The 13,339-nt window shown below is 35.9% G+C and overlaps 1 long non-coding RNA gene across 1 annotated transcript; it reads right to left on the reverse strand.

The window, feature by feature from the left end:
* Positions 1 to 4,051: 4,051 nt before the first annotated feature.
* On the reverse strand, positions 4,052 to 12,981 carry LOC128249492 (uncharacterized). The gene is made up of 3 exons (XR_008265593.1): positions 12,821 to 12,981; positions 10,102 to 10,178; positions 4,052 to 4,490 (listed from the first exon to the last, which is right to left on the reverse strand). It is a non-coding gene; the product is annotated as an uncharacterized LOC128249492 (long non-coding RNA).
* Positions 12,982 to 13,339: the final 358 nt, after the last annotated feature.

Below are 13,339 nucleotides of genomic sequence, written 5' to 3' on the forward strand. Positions count from 1 at the left end.
TATATATACTATATATATGTCTCTATATATATAGAGAGAGCCATTTAGGTGGTTCTGGCAACGACCACGCTCAAAAGGTCTCTTTTGCTGAACCACCAAGTTATAGGGATGTAAACACATCAGCATCTGTTGTCGAGTGATGTTGGGGGGACAAACACAGACACACAAACATATACATATATACGACGGGCTTCTTTCAGTTTCCGTCTACCAAATCCACTCACAAGGCTTTGGTAGGCCCAACGCTATAGTAGAGGACATTTGGTCATGGTGCCACGCAGTGGGACTGAACCCGGAACCATGTGGTTAGTAAGCAAGCTACTTACCACACGGCCACTCTTGCACCTATATATGGATACTTTATCCTGTTCCTGCATTTCTATCAGCATTATTCTGCATTTGAGAATAAATTACTTCCTTATTCTCTGTCTTACAATACATCTCAACACTTCTAAATGCAAACTTTGTTCACATTTATCGTAATTTGAATTCAATAATAATAATAATAATAATAATAATACTGCTAGGTCATGCACTATTTATCTTGATATATGCTCACTATGTTTCACATGTATAGTTGTGATGCATGTGCCTGGTGTACCCTTATCAGATGGGTAGTCATGATGGGTATACTGGGCTTCATATATTTTGCCCCAGTGTCATTTTGATGGTATGCGCTGCTCTCTCATTCAATAATAATAATAATAATAATAATAATAATAATAATCCTTTCTACTAAAGGTATAAGGCCTGAAATTTTGGGGGAGGGGCTAGTTGATTGCATCAACCCCAGTGCACGACTGGTACTTAACCTATTGACCCCAAAAGGATGAAAGACAAAGTCAACCTTGGCGGAATTTGAACTCAGAACGTGAAGACTGATGAAATACCAGTAAGCATTTCACCTGGCATACTAACGGCTCTGCCAGCTCATTTCCTGTTGCTGACTCGATAATAATAATAGCAAAGACACACTCTATATAGAAAATATCCAATGAAATAAACTAACACCAGCAGGCTAAATACCCAATGCATTACACACACTAATACAACAAAATGACTGCACCGCACCTCATACTAAAAACTGAAATTGATGCAATACAATACCAGGAAGAGTTTGTAAACTCCCATCAACAAAAAAGAACACACAGTGCTGCACACACCCCAGCAACATGGAGGTGGAGCAGGGGATGCAGTAGAAATTTGCCTGAAACAACAACAATAATAATAATAATAATAATAATAATAATAATGATAATAATAACAACATTAACAAAAACAACAACAACAATAAAAATGATTAATAATAATAATAATTGCCCTGATGCAGTGTTGAGAGGAATTTTTGGAGTTTGGATAATTCACCTTTGGAAATATGGGTGTTTTGTTCATCATCCTTAAACAACCCTTATTCAGGGACCTTTTGAGTGGGATGGGTTACTCGACCTGAAGAAAATTCTAACTGGGTCCCACCTGCAAGATTATGCACTGTTAATTTTGATACGAGATCACCTTGTGGCACACAAATGGTTGTGATGCACATGCCTGGTGTACCCTTATCAGACGGGTAGTCATGATGGGTATACTGGGCTTCATATGTTTATACCCCAGTGTCACTTTGATGGCATGCACAGCTCTTTCACTCAGTAATAATAATAACAAGAGTACTTAGTGAGCACAAATCTCCACCAAGGCAACACCAACATCCTCTTAACGATTAGCCAGAGATGATTTTTAAAATGAGAATATCTGAAATCAACTTGATTGCTCTCACAAATGAGAATATTAAAAATGAACCCAACCGCTCTCAAAAATTAAGTAAAAGGGCAGGAAAAATAATCCAGAATCCTTGTCTGGCACTGGATCAATCCCAAAATCTACATTCATGCCAGTCACGAGGCCAAACATCCTTGAGAGTTTCATCCGAATCCATCCAATGGTTCTTGAGATATCTTGTCCAAGGACAAACAAACAAATGCAACTGAAAACAATACCTCCGCCTTCGCTAAAGTGGAAGTAATGATAATGCTTTATAATATCGGTAGAAAGCCTGAAGTTTTGAGTGAGTGGCTATATCAATTGCATTAACTTCAATAATCTACTGGTACTTAATTGTAAAAGCCCCAAAGCAGAAGAAATGCTACAGAAACAATTCTGCCAGCTCACAGTCCTTGAATTGTTTCTTATTTAGGTAGCGCAAGAGATTAGTCAATACCTTAGTACTTGAGTGGTACTTTATTTTGTCAACCCAGAAAGGATAAATGGCAGACTTCACGCTGGGGTTAATATGAATAATTGACTAAATGAGGATAATGGTCAAAGGTAGAGGTATGTGTATAGTTAAGAAGGTCACTTAGCGACTGCATAGGTTCAGGTTCAATTTCACTGAGGGACACAATGCAGATGTCTTCTACTGTAGCATTGGGTTGACAACTAAAGTCTTGGGAGTGTACTTCTGGTGAACGGAAACTGTGTGGAAGCCTGTCAATGTGAATATTAGTAGATTTAATTTATCATTTGGTCTAATAGTACCACCTTTCTTTTTGGTGTCTTTAGCAGAGTTCACTAAGCATTTATGACCAATTCTCTGGTCTGAAGATATCTTACTTCCACTGGAAACCCTGCAATGAGTCATAGTCACTACCCCACCCCCTTAAATGGTGGTGGTGGTGGTCGTCGTCGTCGTTGTCATTGCCATGGTGATGATGGTTTTGCTTGTAGTGGTGGTGTCATTCAATGATTTTGAATTTGCTTTGCAACACTCTTGATGTAAAACTATGTGTTGAAACAGAGGCTGTCACATCTTGGGAGGGGAGGGGTCATCTTGCCAATAAGGAACACAGGTGCTGGTTCTGTTTCACTTCGTTTTACTATTATTAATTCAACTAGTTAACCAGTTAAGCAACTAATTTATCGATTGCTTGATTAATCATTTGATTAATTAATCGCTCAGATGGTATACCAGAATCCTTTCATTTATGACCACATCAATGACATGTTCCCGATACTTCCCGATTGTCAATGATAAGGGCTGAAGAGCAATGAAAGGATTATGACAAGGCGATTAACTGATTAAGTGAAGGATTAATGAAGTAATTGATTAGTTTATTAGTCAATTGGGTAACTTCTTAGTTAATAATAAAAAAATGAAGTAAAATAGAGTCAGTGCGTGTGAGTACTTCTTATTGGCCAAATGCCCTTCCCAAATACACACCAAAAAATGTCACTGTACAGCTTTAACGTCGATAGATCCTGCATACAAACAACCATCTAAATATTTAAATAAATGGGTGCCACAAGAAAGAATTGACATAAAATAATTGTTTATTCGTATTTTGAGTGAGCGGAGGAGGACTTTCTTATTTCGCAGACTATATCTAACAATGCCATGTTGACTAAGATTCAATTCTGGTAGTCATCTCTGGTTTTAATGGGTAGGGTTTACTATAGCTAACTTCCGGTTATCAGTTGTTGTTTCATTTGTCGTTTTCACCAACTTAACACTTCAGACTGTCAACTCTAATTATTAAACCGTAATTCATTGTCGCTTAAACCTCTGTTTGCGACGTGTGGAATGCTTGCAATTTCAATATAAACTTCCTTTCGTGATAAAGTATGGATTAATACAATTAAAGCTAAATAGACGTTTTTGTTAAACCAACGGTTCCCATCAGAAGTGACTAATGTCGGCCTACAAAGAACTAGCTATATCTCAAAATACGATAAGCTTGACATAATACTTTTAAGAAATTATATTTAATATTTTGTAAATTCTTCTTATCTGCATGTCATAAAGATACTCGTTAGTTATCAAGTTGTTAAAGTGATAAAAATAGAGTGTAACAAATGCTGGAATATCGGTCAAGGCTGTAAGATAATGTGTCTAAGACTATGCCAGACATTCCCAAATTTGTGTGACTTGGCCAATGAATGACTTGTTGACTGTAAGTCAGGGCCATATCACACTTCAAATCAGTTGTTAGTTCTGACGTTAATATTCCAATTATTGCCTTAAGCTTGTCGATCACTTTAACTTCATTTTCTCCATCAAAATTTTATTTAAGGAAATCAAACGTTTCAATTTTTGGTAATTATTTTCAAAAATATATGATGACAATAATAATAACAACAACAACAATCTCTTTTGTGAACAATTTTATATTCATTGTTTGAGAAATAAAAAAACTATGCTATAACAAGGTTGATTTCAAAAATTATACCAACTTATTTTTTATTTATCTGTCTTTTTTTTTTGTTGAAAAATATTTTATTTTCCTCATTCTTCATTAGAAATATACTTGATATGTTACAGTGTAAAGGCTAACGCTTGTTGATTCATTGTAGGCATGTGTATGATTTACACTGTTGGAATAACAAGTGACGTCTGCGAAGGAGAAATAAAGACTTAAGATGGCGACGGGAATCAGATCTTAAGTTACAAAATCGCTGTTGTTTTCAGTGTAATGTTTGTTATTTCATTCGTCTTTTATCTGTAAATGATCAGATAAACACGTTTTCTTTCATTATATTCCTAAAACGATACTCTCAACTCAAGTTAACAGGTATATAAAAGACGATTAATTTCCTGCTTTCGTTCACAAACAGCCATTAAGTAACTGCCGTTTGTTCCGTTCTCTTATTTTTTATTGTTGTTTTTTCACGGGGGAGGGGCGTCTTCCTCTGTCTTTTTTAAACGTTTACAATCTGAAATAGATTCTAAGTATCCATCCACACTTACTGTTTTCTCTTTAATGAAATGTTTACTCTATTTGAACATATTTGTCTTCGATGGAGATGGCTTTTATCAAAACTAAACTGTTGATGTTTAACCCAATGTCAGTCTTTTATTCAACTCTCATGGACTAAATGTCACAGTGAATGCATTATCCAATGCATCTTTCTTCTATTACGACAGCAGAGCGTGATTGTAATGAATATTTAGCTGTTATTTCTGCATATAGTAGGTTCTCACAAATGTAATTTGGTGCGTTGAAAAGTATTCATTAAAATTATCCTTGTCATTAGACAAATTACTTTTTCTAGGTGTTAAAAAAATCTAAAATTTATGTAGTTATCTCCCTTGTTTGTAGATTCTTAACATCCCCTAGAAGTTTTGCTTTTAACAAGGATAATCTCTGTTAATCGCAGTCTTTCAATTCAATCTATTACGTATGTAAGACTTTGATGTGCATTCAGTGTGCAGAGCATTTCCCCTAATATAATTAGCTTCAGCCATTTAATATATTCCTTTTGTGCACGCACAGATATATAAAACTCCACACCAACCAAATAGTACTTATATCGTGGAGATTAAATCATTATAATAACAGATTATCGCAGATTTTTATTAGTAAACGTGTCACTGATGCAACAAGTATATCTGATCGGTTGGGATGCAGTAACACGAAGTGAGAAACCGGCCACAACTTAACTAAAGCTGATTAACATTAGATGATAAGAAAAGGAATTTCTCTGTGCTAACGAAATTAAGTGAGACTACTATTTATGTGTCAGAATTGTCTCCCATCCTTCACCACGATTGTCTTTTTGCAACCGATCGATTTTTCTGTTTGAAACTTTCAATGTGACAATCTAAAGCAAACCTTCATTAGACGTGTGTGTGTGTGTGTGTGTGTGTGTGTGTGTGTGTGCGTGTGTGTGTGTGTGTGTGTGTGCAGTGAAGAAACAAAAGAATGAAGATGATAGTATTGCATTTTTACTTAGTTACGATCGTTTCAATAATTAGTCAATATGGAGGGTTATACATACAAATTATGTAAATCCACACCGTATTAAATACAAATTACACTAATCATTTCTTCAGACTAATTTACAAAAGTGATACCAAACTAGATACTGACTTTCATAATGAAGATTAATTTATTATATAGATTACGGAAGGGAGTATATAGAAGAGAAAGTAATAAATTATAAACTGCCGGTGGTCAAGTTGTCACGTTCAACATCAAGTCTATTGTAAGCAGTCACAAAACATTGAGAGACCAGGAACCAACTAATTTATTGTAAATATACCGTAGATGGGAAAAAAATATATAGAAATAGAGGTGAAAAGCTTCAAAGAGAGACGGGAGTTAACTTCTAAATATTCTTGGAATAATGCTTTAACGGGGGAAATAAGAACTATAAGGAAAAAAACAGCATTTTGTATATGTTACTCGACGTGAATATACTGTGGAAAGTAACGCAACTGTGGTAGTGCTCTTACACCGCTGCTGAACGATTTTCGTCAGTTGTTGATATAGTTCTGTGCTTTTTAGCACTATACATCTATACAAGATGCTCTCTCCAGACGAATACCGTAGTACTGTGGGTTTCTAGAGTATATACACGTTAGGTAAAATATTCAGAATGCTATTTCGAAATAATACTGCTTCTGTCGCTAATAACGAATTGTATACAGAAAAATATGAAGATAAATATGAGAATAAAGAATAAAGATAAGAGCAGTGTTCTAAAAAATAACTTATACGAAATAGCTTATAATTGCGGTGGAAGCGGCTAAGATCACATGTAATTGAACTAAATAAATTGATTAGTTACGTAAGAAATGATTGAAACGGGAATTTGGAGATATGGAGGAAATCGCGTAGATTACTCAGTGATGAAGTTAATGCTATCAAGAAGAATAGGAACACTATACTATAATATTTAATACAATAAAGTTAGTTAATCTGATTTTTTAAGAACGTTTTACTGAATTGGTGGGAGCATATCAGATAAATAATTCATTGCGTTTGTAAATTAAGTTACATCTGCATGTAAGGACCTCTAGTGCTCCCACAAAACAAACTACAACTATCCCCCACGTTCTTAGTACGGAAGGACAGAATGTATAATTGACCGCATTACAGAATAACTAATGTTCTTCATTTTGAGGTTCCAAATAAACTTATCGTTATTGATTGATTGACTGATTGATCGAGTGATAGATAGATCGATAGACAGACAGACAGATAGACAGACAGATAGATAGATAGATAGATAGACGTGTGTATGCATGTATATAGGGAATGAGAGATATACATACAGAGTGCCTTGTGCACCTTTAGGTCGGACCACAGCCGATTTCTGCTAGAAACAAGGACTGATGCACAGAAAAAGAAAAAGATATAAAGAGGATGAAGTAACCCCACCCCACCCCCAGTACAGGTACTTTTTTCATCAACCCGGAAAAGACGAAAAGCAAAGTTGACCTCGGTGAGATTTGAATTCAGAGCGGAGGTCATTAGTAAAAGTATCGCAAAGTAGTGTATATGATGCTCTAACGATTCTACCAATCGGTTGGATACATGTATGCGTGTATGAGTGTGTGTGCGTATATATATATATGTGTGTGTATTTATACGGATATTTGTATGTGTTTATATATATATATATATATATAAACACATATGTAGTGTGTGTGTGTAAGCATATCGGCTGCTGTCGCTTGACTATGATCTATGAATGATTTCGTCAAGTGTTCAAGCCTTTTTGATCATCATCGTCGTCATCATCATCATCATCATCATTATCATCGTCGTCGTCGTCATCATCATTCTCCTTTCTTCTTTCAATTAGCAAGAGCGACAAAGCGAAATATTTCTGTCACTATTTGAAGCCGGAGAATAAAACAGTTGAACTGGAGGAACAGAGACAGAAACTGCGCGGAAAGCAAATATGTATATACGTGCATACATATACATTATGTATAAATATACACATATACATACATATGTATGTATGTACGTACGTACGTATTATGTATGTATGTATGTATTGACGTACATACATACTTACGTATGTATGTATGTATGTATGTATGTATAACGGTGGAATTCAAAGAGTAGTTCTCAAATATTGGTATTTCTGTTAAATGGATTAGCATCAGGGTACCATTTCCTGTTTGATTTCAAATGATAGTCAACTTGTATCAAAATACTTACTGAACTGTGTAAACATGCAGAAGGAAGACGACATTTATAAATAAACAGCTTTTAACTATTCAGATTTTTATGTGAATAGGGGCGATATGAAGGAGGGGGGGAACTTTGTTTCATACGTCTAAGGCTTTTGTGTGTGCGTGTGTGGAGAGGGCGCAAAAGTGGTTGAGCAGCTGAGAAATTGTCACGTAGTTACGCCGCTTTGTGATTTGAGCTCTAATCCTACCTGGTGCAATTTCATCTCTCATTCTTGGTCTTTAGAATTTTTCTTTTTCCTTTATCTTTTATCCTTTTTTACCATTTTTGCGTGGATTACAGAACCGAGAGAGAAGAAGACGGATAAATATATCACACTGTGGAGTTGCGTGGTTTAGTGATTAAGAAATTGGACCCACGATCGCAAGATTGTGCTTTCGATTCAGCTCCACTGCGTGACACCTTGGGAAAGTTGTGGCCATCCCGTCCTTTCAGGGATATAGAGAAATATTTTATCCAATAACACACGCATACACACTGCCAGAGATAGAGAGATGAATATACTGATACTCACACATACATACATACATATGTGTGTGTGTGTGTGTGTGTGTGTACATGTATGTATATACATTGATAGATAGACAGACTGACAGACAAACAAACGAACGAACGGACGAATAGACAGACAGACAGACATGCAGACAGACAGACAGGCAGACCGGCAGACAGGCAGGCAGGCAGGTAGGTAGGTAGGTAGGTAGGTAGGTAGGCAGAGAGATATCATTCTTTTATTAGACACATATAGACAAATATAACTCAGTATTTCTGGGTTTGAGTGGGGGGCTTATATAAAAAGCTAAACATCTATGAATAAAAGCGAACTTTTAGAATAAATAAATGAATAAATAAATAAATTGATAAATAAAAAAATGTCGGTGCCAATTTTAAGACTGTAAATGTCAAAAAGTGTAAGAGTTTGGTAATTTGTCAGCTTCACAATAGTAAGAAATAGAGAGAGAGACTCTTGGGGAGTTAACGATATGTTTCAGAAGATGGTATTTGTTGGTGGAAACGCGAAGTCTGCTTCCGTATCCTTATAAAAGTTTGATGGCTTCTAGTGTCTATTACAACACACACAGACACACACACACACACACACACACACACACATATAAACGAATGCGTGAATGTGTGTATAAATATATATATATGCATTCATACATACATATATTATGCATACACGTAAATGTGCAAGCAGATGTAGGTAAGCACACAACACACACACATACACGCAAGCACACACTTATATAAAAAATATTATATCCCAAACACTTTCAGAAACTGATATCAACTGTACATGAAGAAAACCATCCCAAACCCAGTCATTGTATTTTGTAATTCAAAAGCTATAATATATGAAGCGGAGGTTAACTCTACCAAAACAAACGCTACTTAGACACGACCGAAGGAATGTTTAAAGAAAAGAATTATAAGCACACTACCTCTTTTAGACTTTAAAAAATTTGAACAAATATGACATTATCCAATTGTATCTGACATTTAAAAGAAAACTTCTGATTACAACATCAATTAGAAAGGTCGTTGAACGAGGCCTCGTAGAAACAGAAATAAGAGACATGAACTTTGCGCAGCTGAAAGTATTTTTCTTCCTTAAAAGCCTCGATGATTCTGATCAGTACTTGAATACTAGGTCTGAAATTTTTGCAATGTGCGGATACTTTGTCAAGAATTCTATCGTGTAAGTAGTCCTTAGCACAGCTGCCAGGTTAGACTTAATAACACGCCCTATCTATCCACATTGCAGTTTCCTTCTACCTTTTTCTACTCCTTGATATGTAATTACAGCAAGCGTGTGTATATACGGGTGTGTCAACATCAGATTTTATTAACAAACTGTATTTCACTCTGAACGCTCATAACTTTATTCGCTTCACTGATTTATTTCCTTCCCCCTCCCCTATCATCAAACTTGCTTTTTATCTTACGTTTTTTATTTCATATATTCGTTTGTTTTTTTCTATTTCTCGTTATTTTCATTTTCGTATCACTGTAACATCTCAAGGGAAATAACTTAATGTTTATCTAATAAGATTTATGCCCCATGTGTTAAGAAGTGTGGTTACTAAGCAACAGTAATGATTATAATAATTATAATTACATGTACGAGTATAATTCTAAATTTCTGTATTTGTAGTCAAATGACCAGTCCATTCTATAGCAGCAGGATAATTATTACTGAAAGAAATATGCAAGAAAATAAGAGATATAGATTAATGTTAATGTATACAGAAAAATGTATGGTTGAAGTAATAACTTTGATAGGTATCGGCCAGTGTAGGCCGAGGCCATGTCTAACTCAATAGCACCACCTGGTGAAGTCTTTTAGTCATGTGTTAAACGCGACATATGTCGATAACATCTACAATACAAACCACAACTCATCAAAAACAAGTTATTTTTCACTGAATGGCCAAGTGAATGAAAAGAAACCGGGAGAATCTTGAATATATCAATCACAGCAGATATGCATATATTTACCTTAATCCGGGACATAAGCTTATGTTTCAATATTTAGGGAGGCTTCTTAACCGGAAGGGAATTAAAGAAATTGCAATGATGTAGTACGAGATATACCATACATTTGCGTCATTATGAGTGGGTGGGTGTAAAACCAATGGAAGGAACAGTGGGGTGAGGTGGGGCATTATATATGAGAGGACCGAAATTCTTGCTAATTGGAACTGTTAAAACCCTCTGAATTGCTCGACTGAATAAGATATGAATTTGTAAATTTAAATCAAAGGACGATATACGAACGTGTGTGTACGCGCGTGCATGTGTATGTGTTTAGGTGCGTGTTTGCCCATAATCCACCCACCCCACTCATCACTTAACAACCGGTGTTGATTCGTTTACGTCCCTGTAAACTAGCGGTTCGGCAAAAAAAAAAAAGAGGTCGATGGAGTATGTAGCAGGTTTTTAAGAAAATAAGCTCTGGAGTTGGTTCGTTTAACTGAAACTCTTCAAGGTGATGAACCGTCATGGCCGCAGCCGAACGACTGAAACAAGTGAAGAATAAAAGACACACATTATGTGTTTCATGCATATGCGTGTGTACAAGGTATATATATAGAGAGACACACATATATATGCATACATATTTAAGCACTTGTGTACACGTGTGTATGTGTGCATGTGTGCATGTATGTGTGTCACTACAACGTTATTTATTGTTAGAAAGCTCATAAATTCGTGCAGTCATCACCGTTACTAGAGGTTAGATGCAAAATGGAGTGGAGCTTGGCTATTATGTGTGTTAATTACAACCTATAAAAATGTAACTATATTACTTAGGAGCGACAATCCTGTTGACATGACATTACATAAATTACTGTTTTTACTAAAGATGGCCGAGATCTCACACTTTAACACGATAGCGGTAACACACTGCCTACCACCGCTCTACCATCGCCCCACCCTCCTACAATCATTCCACCAATATACTGCTGTAGACATTTCAAATACATATGCAAGTATTTGGTAAATTTGGGTAAGATTTTTATCTTAGCGATAAAACCCGCCACCAACGCCCAAATGCAATATTCCAACATGGCAGGCGAAATTACAAATGGCATTTATATATCATGTTTGTTGAAGTTTTTTTTTTTGTGTAGTTTTTGCACGATGAATGGGTGGAGGTTATATAAGCATTTGTGTGTCAAAATGCATGTAAACATGCATATGTATGTATGCATGTATGTGTGTATGTATGTATGTGTGTATATATATATATATATATATATATATATATATATATACATCATACTGGCTTGACAGACTGTAGTTATATGTCTGTGTATTATACATATAAATTTTTTAGTTTGGATAATTCAATTAAGCAATTTATTGGTTCTTAACATTAGTACCGGGTCACAAATTATGGCAAAGAAAGAGGAGAGAGGGTATGTGCACGACGCCTCCATCCCCTTCCCCTAGTATTTGACACATAATTATTCTATAGACCCCGTTATGGTGAAAAGTGAAGTGGATCTAAGAAGAATTTGAACTCATGAATGAAGGGATTTTGGTAAATATTGATGTATAACAAGACATAAAGCCATGAAATTAAGCTGCAGGAGAGAATGATATATTTGGTCAAGTTAGTCCCTTATATTTCAGTGGTACTTTATTTTATCGATCCCGGAAAGATAAAAGACACCGACAACCTTGGAGTGATTCGAACTCAGGACATAAAGAAACTAAATGCCGTAAGTTATTTCATCCATTCTCAATCATGTCTAGAAGCTACCGCCCTTAATTTATCAAATTACTTTCTGAATAAGTAACCCTTATGCTTTATTTAAAAAGTGATTATCTAAGAGACGGGCCCCTATATTTTCACAGCCTATGCATGCTGGTCAACTCCTCTATCCACAACACATACTCCTTTGTGAGCATACGTCTTTTATGAAATAGCGTGCAGCAAACGGGACAGGAATATTTGGCAGCTGTACAACAGCTCAATCAAAGAGCATTTCTACACGCGTGTTTCATCTGTCAAAAGGCACCAGAATAGCCGCTTGTACAACGCCATCACCTTTATCATTACAGTTGCAGACCGAAATGACGGTAATTTGCGGATTAATGAAACAATCCTTATCAGACTATGTAAACTAACTATCGACAAGAATTGTATGAAAAACATTGGTTAAGCAAACCACTACCATCGGACTTGGTGCAACGCAAACTACTTTATTTTCTCTGCATTTCGTATACAAATGGTACCTAATGCAGACACGAAGCTGGCAAACATACATACATACATACATACATACATACAAACACACGAAGTTATATACATTTCACAGAAAACTTACGGCTTATGGTGAAGTCAACGAACGATGCTTTACATCTCCAGCATTTTTGACGATCTCCAAAAGCTCCATCACCAACCCTGAGACAGCCTCCCTTCTCTTTCTTCATCTCTCTATTGTATGTGTGTGTATGTATGATCGTGTACATGTCTGTATGTACATGCGCGAATGTATACGTGTATCTATAGTTCAGGGGGGGGGGGAGATAAGCATACATTTTTGAGACTGCAGATGTTAAAATTATAATTAGTTTCATTGAAATAAATATCTTTCAGTTAATTTTACATCACGAGATTAGTTTTTTAATTATCAATTTTAATGAAAATTTGTTAATTGCTTGTTATTGAGTTAACAAATACGCCATTTTGTTCCGTTACTTGTTTCCCCATTTAGAAACACCCACCAGTTGCAATAAGTATCAAAGGCAGACTGCGTCCGCCCCAGACGATTTGGGGTGGGAACCACTTTTGAGTCTGCTGTATATGTTTGAAGATCCTGGGGCGGGGACAAATTCAAGGGCTA

Source organism: Octopus bimaculoides, chromosome 15 (genome assembly GCF_001194135.2).
Source record: "Octopus bimaculoides isolate UCB-OBI-ISO-001 chromosome 15, ASM119413v2, whole genome shotgun sequence".
Classification (NCBI taxonomy): Eukaryota; Metazoa; Mollusca; class Cephalopoda; order Octopoda; family Octopodidae; genus Octopus; species Octopus bimaculoides.